At 36.2% G+C, this 20,000-nt stretch overlaps 1 protein-coding gene and 1 pseudogene across 4 annotated transcripts in view; one reads left to right on the top strand and one right to left on the bottom strand.

Annotated features, from left to right (window-relative positions):
- Positions 1–20,000, top strand: part of LOC145241974 (protocadherin gamma-A11-like) — a 412,318-nt gene that overhangs the window by 52,472 nt on the left and 339,846 nt on the right. The window lies entirely within an intron of this gene.
- On the bottom strand, positions 8,913–9,030 carry LOC145243328 (5S ribosomal RNA; annotated as a pseudogene).

Genomic DNA, 20,000 nt, shown 5'->3' with positions numbered 1-20,000 from the left:
CCGACATTGCCCGGTGTGTAAAATACACTTAAATATGATATTTTGATTTATTATTATACTAGCGGGGGTACCCGGCGTTGCCCGGGTGTTTGGAGGTGTGTGTTGGTAGGGGGGGTAGATTAAAACAACCCTGTTAAACGTTGGCAGGTTGTTTGGAGGTGTAAAAGAAAAAAAAAAGTTTTTTAAAACATGACTCGTGCATAACCACCGAGAATCGAAACCAAAACGTTTAGCTTACAATCTATTCTTTCTTCTGCCATTAATGACTGAGCTATGAAGACATGTTTGCTGCAAGGCTAAAAATTAAAACATCACCTAATAGCTATTGCATTATGCATGCATATTCGTAATGCCCCAGCGTTCGACCTTCACCTGGCAAATTTTTTTTATTTAACTTTCACACTTTTGTACCGATTTTCGCGGGCTAAAAACCAAATATGAAGATTTTCATGGGTCAAAATACCTTATATATGAAGTTTCATATCTGTAGACCAAAAACTCTAGGAGGAGTTTGGTAGGCAAAATTTTTTAAACAGAAATATATATGTATACATGAATATATATGGAAAGAGTTTTGTGTTAACTATAACATTTGTACGCAAACATTACGCAAGTATAAATCATGTAGAATATCTGCATGAATATAATTACACATAATAGTTAACTAAAGAGGATCATCCCATGAGAAAACCAAAAAACTAGTAGGGAATTGATTAAAATGAATGTTTAAAAGAATATGCAAATTAACTAAATCTTTTGCAGATGAATGCAATTCCACGATCCATATATAGCAAAGTTGTATTTTCTTTTTAAATAAATAGAAAAAAATTTTTTTTTATATGACTATCAATACACAAATTTATAGGAGAATATATATAGTTCACAATATATATATATATATATATATATATATGTATGTATATATATATATACTTTGATTATGTACTACTTATATATATATATATATATATATATATATATATATATATATATATATTTATTATTATTATTATATCACTGGACACTCATTAACGCCAAGTATTTACACAAAAAAACAAATGACAATGGTCACATTAACCTAGAGATAGTCCTTCTAATCAATACACACACCCACACACGTATATATATACTAAATTGTTTAGTTCGTTATAGATGAGCAAAAGTTATAGTCCGTTGGCTTACAATTAATGTTTTATATTAATTAGATGGTTAAATATGGATAAATTTATATGCCTGTTTTATAAAATACTAATTCTTGTTAAACCATTAATAATATTTTATTAACTGTGCATCGAATGGGTAGCATAATAATTAACTAGTTGTAACTTATAACAGCGGTTCATACAAAATAGCATCCAAGTCGGACCACTAGTTTCCAAGAAAAAGAGGAACTTACATACTAATCCCAATTAACCCCATCCAACAGGTATCATAATACATAGCTCCAACCTATCATCACGAAGGTTAATACACAATTTAAGACAGATCAACTCAACTTCCCCTGAGCTATGTTCATGTTTCGCTCTATCTCCTTTGGGACCACTCGGTTGTATCAGTTAAGATAAAAATGAAATGTAATAAGTCCCCAGATGTACCCTTCCATCGTATAGTATATCGATACTATATGGCTGACTGGGATAGTTTCCGTACATTCATATCTGACCTACCTCTGCATTCCATGTTTAAAAAGGATGTGTCCTCTATAGTATCAGACCTGACCGAATGGTTAATTGTAGGCATAGATCGATTCATACCATCCAAAAAATTCCAACAAAAACCTAACAGCCAGCCATGGTTCTACCCAGAATGTGCGGCTGCCATTGCGCACAGGAATCACTTTTTCCATAGCTACCAACGTAATAGATGTACTGAGACTAAAGCTGCTTTCAGGACTGCCAGCAACCACTGTAAGAGAGTAATAAAACATGCAAGAGAGCTATGTGCTCAGTCTGTTAAATCCAAAGTAGCTGAGCAACGGCTTGGTTCCCACCAGTTTTGGCAAATAACAAACAGGATCGTGAACAGAAGTGTGCGTTCTATCCCAATTATAATTAATGGACCAGAGGTCATCTCGTCAGCATCAGACAAGGCCAAACTATTTGCCAAGAACTTTGCAGCTAATTCTACCCTCTGCGACGAAGGCAATCAACTCTCCGTATTTCCTCCTATAACACAGAACATGCTAGGTAACATACAAATATCCGTGCATGAGGTTACCAAGCTAATCAAGAACCTTGATTCCAGTAAAGTAACTGGCCCTGACGGCATTCCAATTATAGTGTTGAAAAAGCTTCAACTTGAACTTGCCTCCATACTTACAAAACTGTTTAAGCGTTACCTTAAGGAGAAGTGCTTCCCATCACCCTGGAAAACCTCATTAGTATGCGCTGTATTTAAGAATTCAGGTGAAAAGTCATCCCCCTCTCAGTACAGACCAATAAGTCTCCTGTGTGTCATGAGTAAGTTGCTGGAATCCATATTAAATAAAGAAGTAGTCAAACACCTCAGCAGAAATAACCTTCTTAGTGACATGCAATATGATTTCCGTTCTGCTAGATCTACAGCAGATGTGCTAACGGTTATATCTCATGAGATTAATGAATCTCTTGACAAAGGTTTCCTTTCTAGGGCAATTGCTCTTGACATATCAAAGGTCTTTGATAAGGTATGGCATAAAGGCCTACTTCACAAGATTTCCAGCTACAGTATAACCGGAAATGTTTTCTCAATCATTAAATCATTTCTCTCTGATAGGTTCATAAGAGTAGTGATTGATGGGCAGAAATCAGAGGCCCACAGTATTAATGCTAGAGTCCCTCAGAGGTCCATCCTGGGCCCAACTCTCTTCCTGATCTACATCAATGATCTTCCAAAACACATACTTAAATCATTTGTTGGCATCTATGCTGATGACATGACCATCTATGGCAACACATCAAAGGCCGTAAATGACAAATTCTCTCTGATTTTCTCTCCTCTGATTTTGAGCGCGTGGTACAGTGGGGGAAGAGGTGGCTGGTTACTTTTAATGTATCTAAAACCAAGCTCCTATCTTTACATCATCAACGCTCTGATCTCTATCTGGCATCAATTGAAATGGATGGCTCTCGTCTAGGGGAGGCTCCATGTTTTGATAAGCTTCTGGGATTGACCTTTACTCCTGACCTGAAATGGAACATGTACATAAAGTTTGTTGCCAAGGTCGCTGGAAAAATGGTAGGATCCTTTTACCACTCTAGAAGATATCTCACTGCTGATGCAATTCTCTATCTATATAAAAGCCAAGTACGTCCAAGGATGGAGTACTGCTGCCACATCTGGGCAGGAGCTGCTGAAAAAAGCCTATCCTGCTTGACAAAGTACAAAATAGACTTCGTGCCTTAGTGGGGTATGCCCTTTTCTCTTCCCCAAAACCTCTCTCCCACGGAAGAGACGTTGCAAGCCTGTCTTTGTTTTATCATTACTTCCATGGCAAGTGCTCGTCTGAGCTCCAATCCCTGGTCCCCCTCGCCAATCTTTCACGAAAAACACCCGTCTAGCTGAAACCACTGTCAATAATTTTCTCCATTCTTTATCTGTGCCTAAATCAAAATGTAGATTCCATGAACATGGCTTTTTTCTTAGAACTGCACACCTGTGGAATTCTCTTCCCTTTGCCTGTTTCCCACCTGACTACAAATTGGATGTCTTCAAGTCCAACATAAACAAATTTTTGATAAACCGCCGCCTTAAGTAAGACACTTTATCAAATCTCCATTACTGACGATTGCTACGATATTATCCCATTGATTACTGTACATGCAATAACCCTTATCCCCGAGTGGCTTCTGGGCCTTGATAAGTGCTGACTACTATGTAAAAAAAAAAAAAATAGTTTCCCAGAAAAAAAAAACTGGAATGGACAGATAGAAAACAGACAGAATTAAATACTCCAAAACACTTTCGTAAATTGTTTTTTGGAGTATTCTGTCGAAGAATAAATTTGATTGTAAATTTCAACTTACAGTTTGAATTTCTTTTCTCTTATAATAAACTCTGCTCTCTATCGTGTGTGTATTAAGCTTTTTAATTTCGTTGGGATTAACATATCTATCTATAAATACTGTTATTTATATTAGATCGTAGTTTACCATTGAAGTACTGTTGCCACATCTGGGCAGGAGCTGCTAGAAAGGACTTGTCCTGCCTTGATAGAGTTCAAAATAGACTTCGTAGAAGATGTCCTTTTCTCTTCCCTGCAACCTCTATCTCACAGAAGAGATGTTGCGAGTTTGTCTCTGCTTTATCGTTACTTTCATAGCAAGTGCTCGACTGAGCTTCAATCTATGTTCCACTCTCTCCAAACTTTCACAAGAAACACTCGTCCAGCTGAAAACACTTTCAATAATTCCCCCCCACACACACACACTTTATCTGTGCCTAAACCTAAACGTAGATTCCATGAACAAAGCTTCTTTATTAGAACTGCACACCTATGGAATTGTGTTCCGTTTTCCTGCTTTCCAGCTGACTACAATATGGTCGTCTTCAAGTCCAACTTAAACAAGTTTTTGATGAGCCGTTCCATATAAGTTAACAAATTTACCAAATTTCCATTACTAACGATTACTATATTGTCCAATATTGCATATTGTACACTCTTAACCCTTATGCTCGAGTGGTATCTTGCCTTGATAAGTGCTTATGCCTATGTAGAAAAAAAGTATATCAGGTAAACATTGCATCTCATTTGATTTCATTATATGTGTGTGTGTGTTTGTGTGTGTGAGTTTATATAAATGTATATTCTTTTAATGTATATGTCCCGTAAAATATTGCCCAAACTGTTTCAAATCACAAGCTCAATGAATTTGTTTCCGACTTCAGAGCATCTATATTGGTAGGATGGATTTCAATGACCAAAGAAAGAATCAGTCCACATACAATTTTTTTTTTATTTAATTTTTATTTCGGTAAATGATTATACCTTTTATTCTTTCCATCTTACACCTGTTTCGCAACCCGTAATGAAAAATAGTTTTGGCTGCTCTTCAGAGACGAACATTTATTAATAAAAAGTGAACAGACACACTATTCGAAAGCAAAACAATGATGAACAAGAAAGATGAGAAGAACGACAAGTAAAAAAACAAAGCATTTTTCATTACGTTACTGTTGAAAGTTTCCTAACTTCTCACTAGAGCCACCGATAAAAAAAAAAGATAATTTTTTCGTTCCGGGTTGTGAAATGTGCGTAAGACAGAAAGAAAAAAATATAAGTATTCGCCAAAATAAAAAATAAATTATGTTTGTGGATTAATCCTTTCGTTTGGTCATTTGGATGAATCGAACCAATATGTATGTATATATGTATCGCTTTATATATATATATATATATATATATATATATATATATATATATATATATATATAACGTGTGTGTGTGTCTGTGTGGTTATATATAGATATTTACTAAATGATTATAGATGAAATAGATAGTTATATATATTCTTGGAATTTTTTTTTTCAACTTTTAAAACTCTAGTTTAAAAATAAAATTTAAAAAAACGAACTTTAATCCCAAGTTCTTCGTTGGAAAACTGTTTGGTCAGTAAATCAATTTAAACTCTTGCAATCACTGTATTAGTTTGCTTTCAATAATCTACAATAGTCTTAATGTTATTTTAGGAATTAACAATTGTTTACAATAAAACACTGTTTCATTGATTCAAAAACAAAACAGTATATTCGTTCTCCAGTAGTGTTGATCAGACACCACCTCCCTATATATATATATATATATATATATATATATATATATATATATAGCTTTTCTTTCATACCTCTTCATGCTCAAACATTTCCAACATGGAGGCTACTAGCATTACAGATTAAACTTGTTAACTTATACCCACAGGAAAGTGTTATTATTTGTTCTAAAACTATGTTTTAGTAAATAGAAAAAAGTGGGATTTTAATGAAATTTGATTCGTTGGTTCCATGCTATGTGTGCAATATACAAATGATTAATTTTTTTCCTTGGCATAAACACCCAGTTTGACAAAGCGAATAAGAAAATCCCAAATGTGTTTTTATTTTTTTTTAGTTTATTTTCGCGGGCAAATTCTTTCGTTTTCTGTACAGCTTTTGATAAACATTGGCATTGTTCACTTTGGGGACTTCCACTGCTATGAAATATACTTAAAAATGACCTTGTGTCACATTTTGCTTAGGTGGGCAAGCAAATAAATACCAATATACTTAAAACATTGCGTTACTTTCGTTTTTCGTTCCGTTTCCTATTTCTATTTTTCACAACACTCTTACAGGCTGCTTCGTTTCCAAAATATTCTTTCTTTTTTTTCTACAAAGATGAAATTTAACTAAAACATGTGTGTAGTGTAAAACATGTTTGTGTTAATTACTTTTTTCGTTCCGTTTCCCATTCTATCTTTTTAAATAAGTCTAGCCGCCGATTCGAATTTGATGGCGGCTAAAACATTCTAACTTATACAATTTTTGCTAACATGAATTCCACAAAAAACTTTCAGCCAACACGTGATACATACAGCTTAATGAAGTGAAGTGGTTATAGGCATAGATTCTAGACTTAGTTTCAAGTTCGGTCAGGGTCCACTAATATCTTTCAAGAAGGTATAAATGCATGTACCCCTTTTCCAGCTTTTCATCAAATAGTAAGGTTGACTAGATTTTCGTGAACTGAAATTACGAACGTTTCTGAATTTTTTAGGTGAGGATTTCAATTATTTGGATTATTTAGACTACTGTTCTCATCTTGAGTGTCATCTTCACAACTTTTTGGTCGGTGTAACCTTCGACCTTCTTTAGGTGTATCTTATCGAACTGAGGAATGTTTTTGTCGAACTTGGGAATCTGGGCAGAATTTCAGATGGAACCCTTTATTTACTTCAAAGGGGTAGCATGCTCTCGTTCCGTCAGCCATGACTGGATAGAGGTCCTAAGTAATTCGCAATTGTATTTTTCAATCGTCCTCACTGAGAATTGAACCTTCAACCTTCAGGAGAATATCACTTTTACAACTGATTTTTTTCAAATACCCTAACCACTGCACCACAGGTCTATAGCGCAGTGGTTAGACTACTTGAAGGCTAATTTTTCAGTGTGGGTGATTCAAAAATAGATTTGCGAATTACTTAGGACCTCTATTGAGTCATAGCTGATAGAACAAGAGCATGCTACCCCCATGAAGTAAATAAAGATTCTGTTTAGATTCTCGAGTTCAACAGAAACATTTCTGAGTTCAGCAAGATACATCTGAAGAAGGTCGGAGGTTACATCGTCCGAAACGTTGTGAACATGACACTCCAGATGAGAACAGTAGTCTGAAAAATCCAAATAATTGAAACTACGAAACAACAAATAATAGGTTAGTGTTGTGGTTATAGGCATGAACTGTGGGCCTGGCATGCCCGGTTCGATTTCTGTTGTTTTTTTTTTTTGTTTTTTTACATAGGCATCACCACATTATCAAGGCCAAGAGGCCACTCAAGGTGTTGTTTGTTTGTTTGTTTGTTTGTTTTCCATCATCATTCATGATTTTTTTTCCCAATATTTTTTTGTTGAGAATTTTTTTTTGCAAAGACATCGGATACTTACAAAGGTTGCTAATATTCCTAACTGAAATTATTTCTGTGGAATGAACTGGGTTCGAACTTGGCACACCCACATAGTCAGCACGCATCGTTAGCAACTGAGCCACCATCATGTCCATGTTGTTGTTGCTGAGCATCATTCATTTCGTATAAATCAGATGATTATTGTTGGCATTCATTTCCCTGATGTCTTTATAGTTTGAACTCTTTTGAGAAAAAACATTGGATACTTACAGGAGGGATCACATAAGGCTTGCCATCATGCCTAAGGGAAAGTCTTTTTGTGAAACGAACAGGATTCGAACTTGACGCACCCAGGTTGCCAGTCGGTATTGTTAACCACTGAGCCACCAAAATATCCCTGGTGTTGCTGTTGTGTCAAATGTAAAACTAGAACTAAAATATACTTTTTTGGCTAAGATTAAAGTGTAGTATCTGTCCTGTCTAATAATGATATAATATTGTGGGGTTTGCGTTTTTCGAACTTGCTGCACCCAGGTTAAAAGTCTGTGTCATTATCTTGGTCACGTTTACAAAGCTGATGCATTTGATGCCAGCACAGTTAGGAGATGGGTTCATCGATGTCAGAGTGACAACAGAGATGTGAGTGACAATGTGCGCTCCAAACGCCCATGCACACCAGCACCCCTCATCTCTGGCAAAAGTGCATTGAGAATGATAATGATTATGTAGAAAAATAAATAAATTTTAGAGAACAGAGAATCGCTCGTTTTAATGGTACCACTCCCATTTTCACAGTTTTTCAACTTTATTTTAATTAAAAGATAGGATGTATTTATCCCTCCGTCCATCTACAAAAGATAAATTTTTTTTTCTTTTTACACAGTGATCACCACTTATCAAGGCCCGGAAGCCACTCAGGGATAAGGGTTATTGCAAGCACATTACATTAGTGTGGAGATTTGATGAAGTGTTTAATTAAGGGGGCGGTTCATTAGGAATTTGTTAACATTGGACTTGAAGACATCCAAGTTGTAGTCCGGAGGGAAGCAGGCAGACGGAACAGAGTTCCACAGGCATGCAGTTCTAAGAAAGAAGCTTTGTTCATGGAATCCGCGTTTTGATTTAGGCACAGATATAGAGTGGGGGAAATTTTTCACAGTGGATTCAGCTAGACGGGTGTTTTTCGTGAAAGATTGTAAAGGATAGCTGCATGTGTTACTGTGAGGCAAAGGTTGTGCAATCACCAACTACACCTCTCCTGAATCGGCACTGCTTGATTCCAGTGGTAAGGAGATGTGCTAGATGATTGGAAACAATGTCACAATAAGTAGAGAGCACATACAGCACCTGGAATTCCCAAATGGTCACCCATTTTAGTACTGATCAGGCTCAACGTTGCTTAACTTTGGTGATCTAATGGGGACTAGTGTGTCAACATGATTATGCAGGATGTATGACTTTTGGAACAACCCTCGTAGATATCACTCAAAATTGGTGCTCATAATTTCCCTAGTATAAGTATAGTAGTATACATATAAGTATAATATCATATAGCATCAAATTCAAATATGGCGGAGTTTAGTTTTCAACCTGCCCGGACCATTTTGGAAAATAAATAAAATAGTTAAAGGTGAAACTTAGTGCCATTAGAACATTGACATGTTGAGGTTTGATGCTGCCTTGGTGATGACAGGCGCCGACTGTTTCAGTGTATGCCATACGAACTCAAATATTACAGGGTGGAACGATAAAGTTGTCGCCCTACAGAAAACAATACTACAGATTTATTATAAAACTTTTATTGAAAAAATCAATTTAGGTAACTTGATTATATTCAATGGAGCCGCCTTCAGTCTCAATCACTGTCTTGATATGGGTATGTAACTGGGAGCATGCCTTTTCCACAAGTGCCGGTGGGACCTCTGTGAATACTTGGTGGATGCTGGCAATCAGGCTGGCTTTGGTATTGTGGAAGGACATGTTGGTGATGGTCTCAATGTATGTCTAAATGAAGTAGTCCAGTGGATTCAGGTTGGGAAAGGAGGTGGGCCAGTGAGAGAAGGGTACAAAGTCATAGCATTCCTTATGAAGTCGAGCCTGGATCTCTTTGGACGTAGACCGACACCAAGTCCTGCTGCAACAGTCAGGGTCTGCCAGCAGCCACCTGATTGCACAAGGGGATCACCACACTCTTCAGCACATTCAAGTACACTTTGGTGTTGTCTTTCAAGCTGACTTCGAAAATGTGAGGTGGCATGTTGTGGCCCTCACTTGAAATCACACCAAAGACCATAACCGTGGCCAGAAACTTTGTTTTTATCGCCCTGAACCCGTCCCTGTCATTCGTGGCAATCCAGCGGTGCATCTCTAATCTTGCTTGTTAAACATTGTGTCACTTTCAGACATGACAGAAGGCTTCTATTGCACTTAGCATTTGTACACAACTGGCCAACTAGTAGACGGTCTGCAATAAAAAAAGAAAACCGGTTTTCATCAAACGGAAATGAGATCATGTCGTCTTTTCTAGGGCAACAATTTTATCGTTTCACCCTGTATAGCTTAAAATTGGTGTTCATAATTTTCCTTGTGTAATTGTTTCAAATTCATCTTGATGGAGTTTAGCTTTTAACATACTTGGACCATTTTCAAGAATTAATAAAATAGTTAAAGATTAAACTTAATGCCATTAGAACAGTGAGGTTTTGTGTTGCCATGGTGATGACAAGCGCCGATTTTTTTTAGTGCATGCCAGATAAACTCAAATATTGCTTCTAATACTGAAAAATATTGTGATAAATATAAATAGATTGAATATGATTGGATGTCCCTTTCCTTATAAAATTGTGGCATATTTATAAAATGTATATATAAAACAGCATAATCACATTGACAAACTGGTCTTCACCTGATAAACAAAGTAAAGCAATGATGAGCCTGGCCAGTACCAGATGGGTGACTATTTGGGAACACTAAACGCTGCATATGCTTTCTGCTTATCTCGGCATAGTTTTCCAGTTGTCCTGAACTTATGTTTACTTGCAACAGGAATTAAAACAGTGCTGATTTAAGAAAGGTGTGGTTGAGGATTCTGCAACTCTTGCCACAATTTTTTGTACAGGCACCCTTCAGTGGATATCCATAATCTTACATAATCTAATCAGAGCCCCCTCTTTTTTTTTTTAATAAATCGTGTACTATTGCATTGTGAATGTATAACAGATTCAAATAGTTCTTCCACCCTAACCCTAACCCTAACCCTAACCCTAATTTATTTATTTTTTTTACTCACCTTCACCCCAAACAAGGCATATCGCTACTTAAAGAAAGATTAACAAGATGTTGGTTTACATTACATTTAAACTTCTGCATATCAGTACAGTTAGGGAAGCAGGTAGTAGGAAGTGAATTCCAAAGTCTAGTTGTTCAAGGGAAGAAACTATTAGAGTAAAAATCTTTCTGGCATTCAGGGACCTCAACAGTGAAGGGGTGTGATTTTGTTGCTAAGCGGGTTTGTTGGGGATATGTACGTCGAGGGGGCACAAGTGCAATGAGTTCATCAGAGCACATTCCATTTAAATATTTGTAAAACAGGCACAGAGATGCAACATCGCGGCGATGGGACTGTACCTCTTAATTTCCTTCGGAGCGGCTTCTCGTTGTAGTTCGGACCATTCACATAATTGAGTAGCAACATTTTTGTTAAACTTTAATGTATAATTTTTATTTCCACACTCCACAATGGCTTCCGCAGAGTTGCAATCCCTTAATTAGATTTTGCTGTATTTCAATTGCAACATCCTGTTTTAACTTCCTAGGATGTAAGTCGTCATGATCTCCCCACACTAACCTCTCAGTCCAAACTCGGCTCTCAATTTAGAACTGTCTCTAGATATAACAAAAACATTGTTTCTGCTTATGTAATCACTTATGTAAAAAGGTCAATCCTTTGTGTCGTTAACTTTTTCCTGTATCGTAAAAATTTACAATTAATTGCAAACATTTTTTTGCCTAAACTAAATTCTAAACCCGTTTGTTTACAATTACCTTTGTTTATTGTAAATATCCTAATCATATTTTGTTTATCGTAAAATCCATTATGTTATTGTTTATTTTCCATTATGTCAAATATTTCCTTTTTATTAATTTCATAACTTATTTCTAAAATTCTTTCCATCTAGTTATGCAAACTAGCTAATGTAATAGAGTTTTTTTTTTTAAATTCGCAGGACTCTAATCTGCAACACCTTACCCAAATTGAATTGCCCCGTTTCCCCTTCCTCTTTCTTTTATTGCCGTCCAATAATAAGCAGACATGGATATGACGTAAAAGAATTGTCATTAACTTTGACACATTCTTCTCTTAACGCTGTCCTCATCGTGATGGTTCGTCTCAGCTGAAGAATAATCTGAAAATTGTTTTAATAAACATTTTTTAGATAATTCTACAGATAAAAACCTTCTGGTAAAGTCTAATCCCAACCAGGATCACCAAAAATGTCACTATACATCATTGGATTGGACGGTCATCATCATCATCATCATCATCATCATCTATGATATAGATCCTACCTATCTGTTTTAATTTATGTATGTATGTATGTATGTACGTATGTATGTATGTATGTATGTATGTATGTATGTATGTATGTCTGCCTAAAATTTTGGACAGAGACGATGGATTTTCATGAGATTGATATCGTTTTGAAGCTCCACCCTTCGGATAACAAATATCGAAAAATATATGACATGGCAATACAATTATTCTGATACTATACAACTGATGATAGAGCAATCCCTCTTAGAGATTTTTTTACAATGAGGTAACCACTTATCAAGGCCTGAAGGCCACTCGAGGATAAGGTTCAATGAGTGTATTGTGGTTAGCGGGACAACAGCATAGTAATTTTTAGGGGTGGAAATCGGGTAGAATTAAATTATTTAAGATTATGAGCGATTGGGGCTTCATCAAGCACTTACCATGAAAATAACGAAAGAGCAGAGACATGCTTACAACGTCTCTTCTGTGGGAAAGAGATTGCAGAGAAGAGAAAAGGGCATCACCTACTAGATTTCGAAGCCGGTTTTGAACTCTGTCTAGACAGAATAGGATGCCCCGAATAGTTCCTATCAAAATGTGCTAACAGTACTCTATTTTAGGATCTATCGGACTCTTATAGAGGTAGAGGATTGTGTCGGCAGTGAGATACCTTCTGGAGTGATAGAACCATTTTTTTGGCGATCTTGGCAACAAACTTGATGTAGGCCTTCCATTTCAGGTCATGGGTGAAGATCAGACCTAGAAGCTTGTCAAATCCTATCAAATGCCTTTGATATGCTATTGCTCTTGAAAGGAAACCACCGTCAATAGATTCCTTGATTCTGTATAAAATTAAAGTCAGTACATTAGCTGGAGATCTTGTAGGAGGGAAACCATATTGCTTGTCATTGAGTAGGTTGTCTTTGCGGAGCTGGTTGACTATTTCTCTATTTAACACGAATTAAAGCAATTTCTTCATGAAACACAAAATTGATTGATATCCAGTATTTTTAATAATGGAAAACTAATGAGGTCTTCCAAGGTGTTGGGAAGCATTTCTTCTTAAGGTATTGATTAACAGCTTTGCAAGAATAGGTGTTAGTTCCAGTTGCTATAACTGGAATACTGTCAGGATCAGTTGCTTTGCTGGTGTCAAGGTACTTGATGAGTGTAGCAAGATCATGACCAGATATGTGAATGTTGCTCAGGAGGTAGACGACCCTGATAGCATAGGGTTGAGTTTGCTGCAAAGTTCTTGGCAAAGAGTTTGGCTTTATCTGATGCTGACAAAATTGATGATGGTTAGGATAGAGGATATGCATTTGTTTAGGACTTTGTATGTTATTCGCTAAACCTCATGGGATCCAAGCCTCTATTCTTCTATTTTGAACTTGATAGTTTGAGCATATAACTCTTTCACATTTTCTATACCCTTTTTGCAATGATTGCTGGGAGTTCTAAAGCCGACTTTAGTTTTAACACATCTATTACGTTTAAAGCAATTGAAATAGTGGTTTGTGTACAATGGCAACAGTACTTGCAAGGGTGTATTATGGCTCGTTGTTCGGTTCCTATTGGAATTTCTGGAAAGATATGTAGCTGTCTATACTGATGGTTAATCAATCAGTTAAGTCGGATGCTTATATAGGGCACATTCTTTTTTAAACACAGAGCGTAGGAGTAGTTCCGAGATAAACATTCGGAAACGTTACAGTCAGTTATCAAATATTGATACACTGTTCAATGGAGAGGGCTATTTGGGGTTTTGTTTTACTTTGTTTTTATCTTTATTGAAACAACTGAATGATCAGAAGATCCTAGCAGAGACAGAACTGAGGATGAGCACAATTCAGGGTATGTTGTTAGAAAAAGATCTAGAAGACTTACAAATTGTCAATCAGCATCAGTTACTTATGTAAGTTCATTAACAATCTTAGTTAGGTCATAATCAAGACAGACATCATGACAAAACCTCCCTTCTTCATCATGAGCATTGAAATCTCTTCAGACGTGAATGTTGGCTGAGGCATGAAAAAACAGGATATGATCAATTTGGTTAGCAGTACTCTAAAAGATAACTACTCCATCATTGTAAGGAGGGTAAAGAGCAAATATAACTTCTATGCTGTGAGTAAGCGCTACTCTGAGGGTTAGGGCTCTTGTACTGTCAGTCAGAAACAGTAGCAAGACAAACTATCCAAACTGTACTCTCAATCTGTCAGATGAAAGTGAACCAGTGTTACATGAGTGACTAGCAAGCATCACCAAGTTGCTCAGTCGAAAAGAGAAAGAAAGAAATGAGGGATGGTGTTCATTGTCCTAGTCAGGGAACAAGGCCAAGCACTGAATATCTCTAATGAGTACCTATGAGTCCATTTATGCTTGGCTGAATTTAATATTATAATAGGAACTCACTGAACTTCTATTTAAAGTTATTGTTATAGGATTTCAAAAGTTGAACCCAAATAAGAATCCACTTTATATATCGATGTTTGATTTGAAGTAGCTATTCTTTCATTTGTTTCTTTCGCCATGTTATTGGCATGAAGATGTTTTATTTTGTATCAGTTTCATTTCGAAAATGCTTATCTGGGAAAAGAAGAGTTATTTCCTTTTAATTCAATATTATTCTTTGTTCTTTACTAATGATCCATTAACGCCATTAATTCAAATTAACCAAAATTATTTTTCATTTTTTCATAAAAATCTCAGTCATATACATTAAAGGAAAGTAATCATGTCATGAATTATTTCCCTTTAATTACAAGTTATGATTTCTTCTTTTCTTTGCTAATAATCCATTAATGCTTAGTTTGTATAAAGGAATTCATGGTACACAAGATATGCAGTGAATGACTGGTAACCAATTTATGTGAAACAAGTGTAAGACAATGGAGATAGATAAGAAATCAGATGTGAAGAAAATATATGTGAATGGCGACGTTATTATTAAATGATAACATACTACGAACATTAAATTAGCGTCTCTATATACTAATTTAATATTCGTTGTTGAAAAGTTTTGTTACTTTGTTGATACTATTGTGGTGCAGCGTGGAGCAGGTGCTAGTGTAAGAATTAGAAGTGAATGACAGAATAAGTTCAAGTAGCTTTTATCATTACTAACCAGCAGAGCATTGCCACTCTTGATGAATAGGGGACTTTATCAGACGTGTGTATGCATTGTGATGATATATGGAAGCAAAACCTGGCCAGCAAGAGTTGAGGATATGCGTTGCATGGAAAGAAATGATATGATGGATGATACAATGGGTGGTGAAAATCTTAAAGATAGGCTTAGATCTGATGACCTCAGAGGAAGATGGGTCACTATCGGAAAATGTGTGCAGAACATTTGTTCTTATGATCATATTGAAAGAATGGATGCAAATTTTGGGGTTAGTAAATGTTGAACAGTTGAAGTAGCAGGGTCTGTTGACAGGGGAAGGCCACGGAAAACATGGGAGGAAGGGGTAAGGATGGGCATAAATAAAAATAAATAAACACCTGATCAGAGATAGATTAGTTTAAAAATTAAATGCACTAGATCTGATTATGATTCCATAGCAGAAATGAAAGCTGGCGAGTGAGAGTTGAGGACATGTGTTGCATGGGAAAAATGATATAAGAATGATACGATGGATGTGCAACGTGAGTTTTAAAGACAGGCTTTAGGAATAGTATGTCCACGCAAATTAATTTTCATACTGAAAACGGACGTTAACACACTTCCATCCCAGTATGATTTCTATATATATACTATTTATTCGAAGGAAATCAACATTCAAGGAATGATGTCATTTACATATTACATTAAGGAAAATCTATTTTAATAATTAATTAAAACCTGGCCAGCAAGAGTTGAGGATATGCATTACATGGAGAGAAATGATATAATCGAGGATGCAATGGATGTGTGGTGTAAATCTTTAAGATTGGCTTAGATCTGATGACCTCAGAGGAAGATGGGTCACTATCGGAAAAATGTATGCAGAACATTTGCTGTTATGATCATATCAATAGCTTGGATCAGTAAATGTAGAACTGTTGAAGTTTAGATTTGATGAACTCGGTAAAATTTGAACAGTATTGGGGGGGATATATGTAGAACAGGGAATTTGGTTATTTCGGTTACATTGAAAGAATGGATAAGAATTCTTTGGTTTGTAAACGTAGAACAGTTGAGGAGGCAGGTCTATTTCACAGAGGGAAGGCCAAATAAAAAATGGGAGGAAGTAATAAAAATTGACCTGATGAAAAAAGGGATAAATAATATCCAGAAATAGATTACTTTGAATGTCAATTTCTTAAAGCCATCAAACATGTAAAGCTAAGGTTATACAGATGATGACAATGATGATGATGACAATGATGATGATGACAATGATGATGATGACAATGATGATGATCATCATCGGCATCATCATCATGAACGTTTTGTATGGAATGAATGAAAAATTTTAATTGACCAAAATTACTTTATAATTCATTGTAAACAATTCAGTTATTATTTTTAATTCCCAAACAATGCCGGATAGGTAAACGTAGTAGACTATAATCGGGTGAAAAGAAACTTCAAGTGCTAATAAATCAGGATGGAATACTGTTGCCATATCTGGGCAGGAGCTGCTAAAAACAGCCTATTCTGCCTTGACAGAGTACAAAATAGACTTCGTGGCTTACTGGGGGATGCCCTTTTCTCTACTCTGCAACCTCTCTCCCACAGAAGAGACGTTGCGAGCCTGTCCTTGTTTTATCATTATTTCCATGGCAGATGCTCGTCTGAACTCCAATCTCTGGTCCCCCCTTGCCAATCTTTCACGAAAACCACCCGTCTAGCTGAATCCACTGTGAAAAATTTCCCCCACTCTATATCTGTGCCTAAATCAAAACGCGGATTCCATGAACAAAGCTTCTTTCTTAGAACTGCACGCCTGTGGAACTCTGTTCCGTCTGCCTGCTTCCCTCCGGACTACAACTTGGATGTCTTCAAGTCCAATGTTAACAAATTCCTAATGAACCGCCCCCTTAAGTAAACATTTCAGCAAATCTCCTCACTAACGTAATGTACTTGCAATAACCCTTATCCCTGAGTGGCTTCTGGGCCTTGATAAGTAGTGATCACTATGTAAAAAAAAGGAATAGACTTTGCGTATTATTACAATTATAATTAATAATAATAATAATAATTATTATTATTATTATTATTATGATTTCGTTTACTAACGTCTACCTGAAAAGAGATAGGATTCATTCTCAGAGGACTTGCCCTGCAATCCAAACCAGAAGCTTCAAAGATCAAGTATATTGGTGGTACCTTCAATAGCAGAGGTCTTAAGGCCGCCAAAAACATTGAGTGTCATAGTTTTTTCAATTGTCCTTCCAGACGACTTGATACTACTCCTAGTGTACCAACTACGACCGGGATTATTTGTGTTTTAATCCCATGTATATGCCATATCTCCAAGGCCAATGGTGCATAATTGCTCCACTTCTCACTCTCCTTCTCTCACGTTCCTGTCCCAGAGTACTGAGAAGTCTACAATTTGCCAATAATAATAATAATAATAAATAATATTACGGACTCAAACAACTTACTCATAATGCACAGGAAACTAATTGGTCTGTATTGATGCAGAAGACCAATCTCCGGTATTTTTAAATACTGATCAGACCAACAATGTTTTCCAACATGTTAGGAACCTTCTAGAGAGACATGTCAGGAGGCATTGTCAAGCAGAAGAATTGAACCTTTTGTGTTGCAGGGCACAATTGTAATTTTAGGTAGATCTGGTCATCAATGAAAATCTCTGCCATTATATATTACCAACTATCACCTTCTTTTCTGATTGCTAATTTCGACCCTCCCTCTTGACCTAACCGTTTTATTCAAGTGTCAAAGAAAAGCATTTTCGATTTCATTGTAAGAATTTTCTTCCATGAGGCTTGATCAAAATACTTGCAGAAGTGATAGTTACGAGGCGCCTTCAATAAATTTCCAGACTTTTATCGTATACACTTTTATTGATAGTACATACATGAATCTCTAGTCTCGTTTGAAGTAATCTCCTCTGGTTGCAATGCACTTGCTGTATCGTTCCAACAACTTCTGGAAGGTCCCACAAAAGTCCTCATGTGTGAGCGTGTCAATGGCCCTCATCACAGCCGCTTTCATCTGCTCAATTGTCTTATAACGACAGCCTCCAAGTTAGTTTTCCTTAAGCTTAGGGAATAAGCAAAAGTCACAGGAAGCAACTTCTGAACTATAAGGAGGGAGAAGAACTGTTTTGATGCCCATCTTAGTCAGATAGTTTGTGACAAGGAATATTTATTAATTGATGTCAAATACCATTGTTAAAAGTTTACAAACATTCGCAGGTATCTAAATTTTCACCCTCTTTTGTATAAAACTATATTCAACTTAATATAACCCAAATTAAGACTCCTTATGCCTGCAAATTTACAATGAAAACAGATAAACATATCTAACTTTGACGTTTCTGAATTTCTGAGATGAGGATTGGTTATTCGTATTTTTTGGATTCATCGGACTACTGTTCTCATCTTGAGTGTGATTTTCACAACGTTTCGGTCGATGTAACCTCCGACCTTCTTCAGGTGTATCTTGTCGAACTTGGGAATGTTTCTGTCAAACGAATTTCGAGCGGAACCTTTTATTTATTTCATGGGGGTAACGTGCTATTGTTCTGTTAGCCATGACTGGATACAGGTCCTAAATAATTCGCAATTGTATTTTTTCAGTCGCCCACACGGAGGATTGAACCCTCAACCTTCAGGAGAATATCACTTTTTACAATTGACATTTTCCAAGTACTCGAACCACTGTGAACCCATGACACAGTGGTTAAAGTACTAAGAGAAGGCTCCGCTTGAAATTCCATCACAATTCCCGAGTTCAACAGAAACATTGCCAAGTCCGACAAGATACACCTGAAGAAGGTCGGAGGTTACATCGACCGAAACGTTGTAAAAATCACAATCAAAATGAGAACAGTAGTCCGACGAATCCAAATAATATGCATATTTAACTTTATATAGATAGATGTATGCACACACACACGCACACACACACACACATAGATATATATATATAGTCATCCACATGCAGTAGTGTTTCGCTGTTTCACAGCTCATCAGTGCAGCTAGAAGGAAGGAAGCTAACCTATATATATATATATATATATATATATATATATATATATATATATATATATATATTGTGTGTATGTATGTATGTATGTATGTATGTATGTATGTATGTTAGCTTCCTTCCTTCCTTCAGTCTTGACAAACTATAGATACCCACTGTAAGGGTGCCTGTACATGGAAGTTTTGTGGCAAGAGTTGTGCAATCCCCAACAACACCTCTCCTAAGTTGGTGTTGTTAAATATCAGTAGCAAGTGCAGGGTCAGTTCGACTGGAAACAATGCTGAGATAAACGGAGAGCACATACAGTGCCTAGAATTCCCAAATGGTCACCCATCTGATGCTAACCAAGCTCAACGTTGCTTAACTTCGATTATCTGACGAAAACCGGTGTGTCAACGCGATTATGCCGTAATGCATATATATATATATATATATATATATATATATATATATAGTGATGGGACGATTCCAATATTTTTCCCGGTTACGATACAATTATCGATACTGTACTAAATTCCCGATTCTGTTACAATTACCGATTCCGATTCTTATTCTTTATAAATATATAAATATTTAACTATAAAAATGGTCTTTTGTCCTGATTACTGTAAAGACACATCTTAAATGTACATTTATTTTCTTAAGTGTAAAAAAAAGCAGCCTAGAATTCCCAAATGGTCACCTGTCTGGTACTAGCCAGACTCAACGTTGCTTA

Source organism: Euprymna scolopes, chromosome 21 (genome assembly GCF_053919585.1).
Source record: "Euprymna scolopes isolate OS-2025 chromosome 21, ASM5391958v1, whole genome shotgun sequence".
NCBI lineage: Eukaryota > Metazoa > Mollusca > Cephalopoda > Sepiida > Sepiolidae > Euprymna > Euprymna scolopes.
Note: the sequence above shows the minus strand (reverse complement) of the source record. Positions and strands in the feature narration are given on the sequence as shown.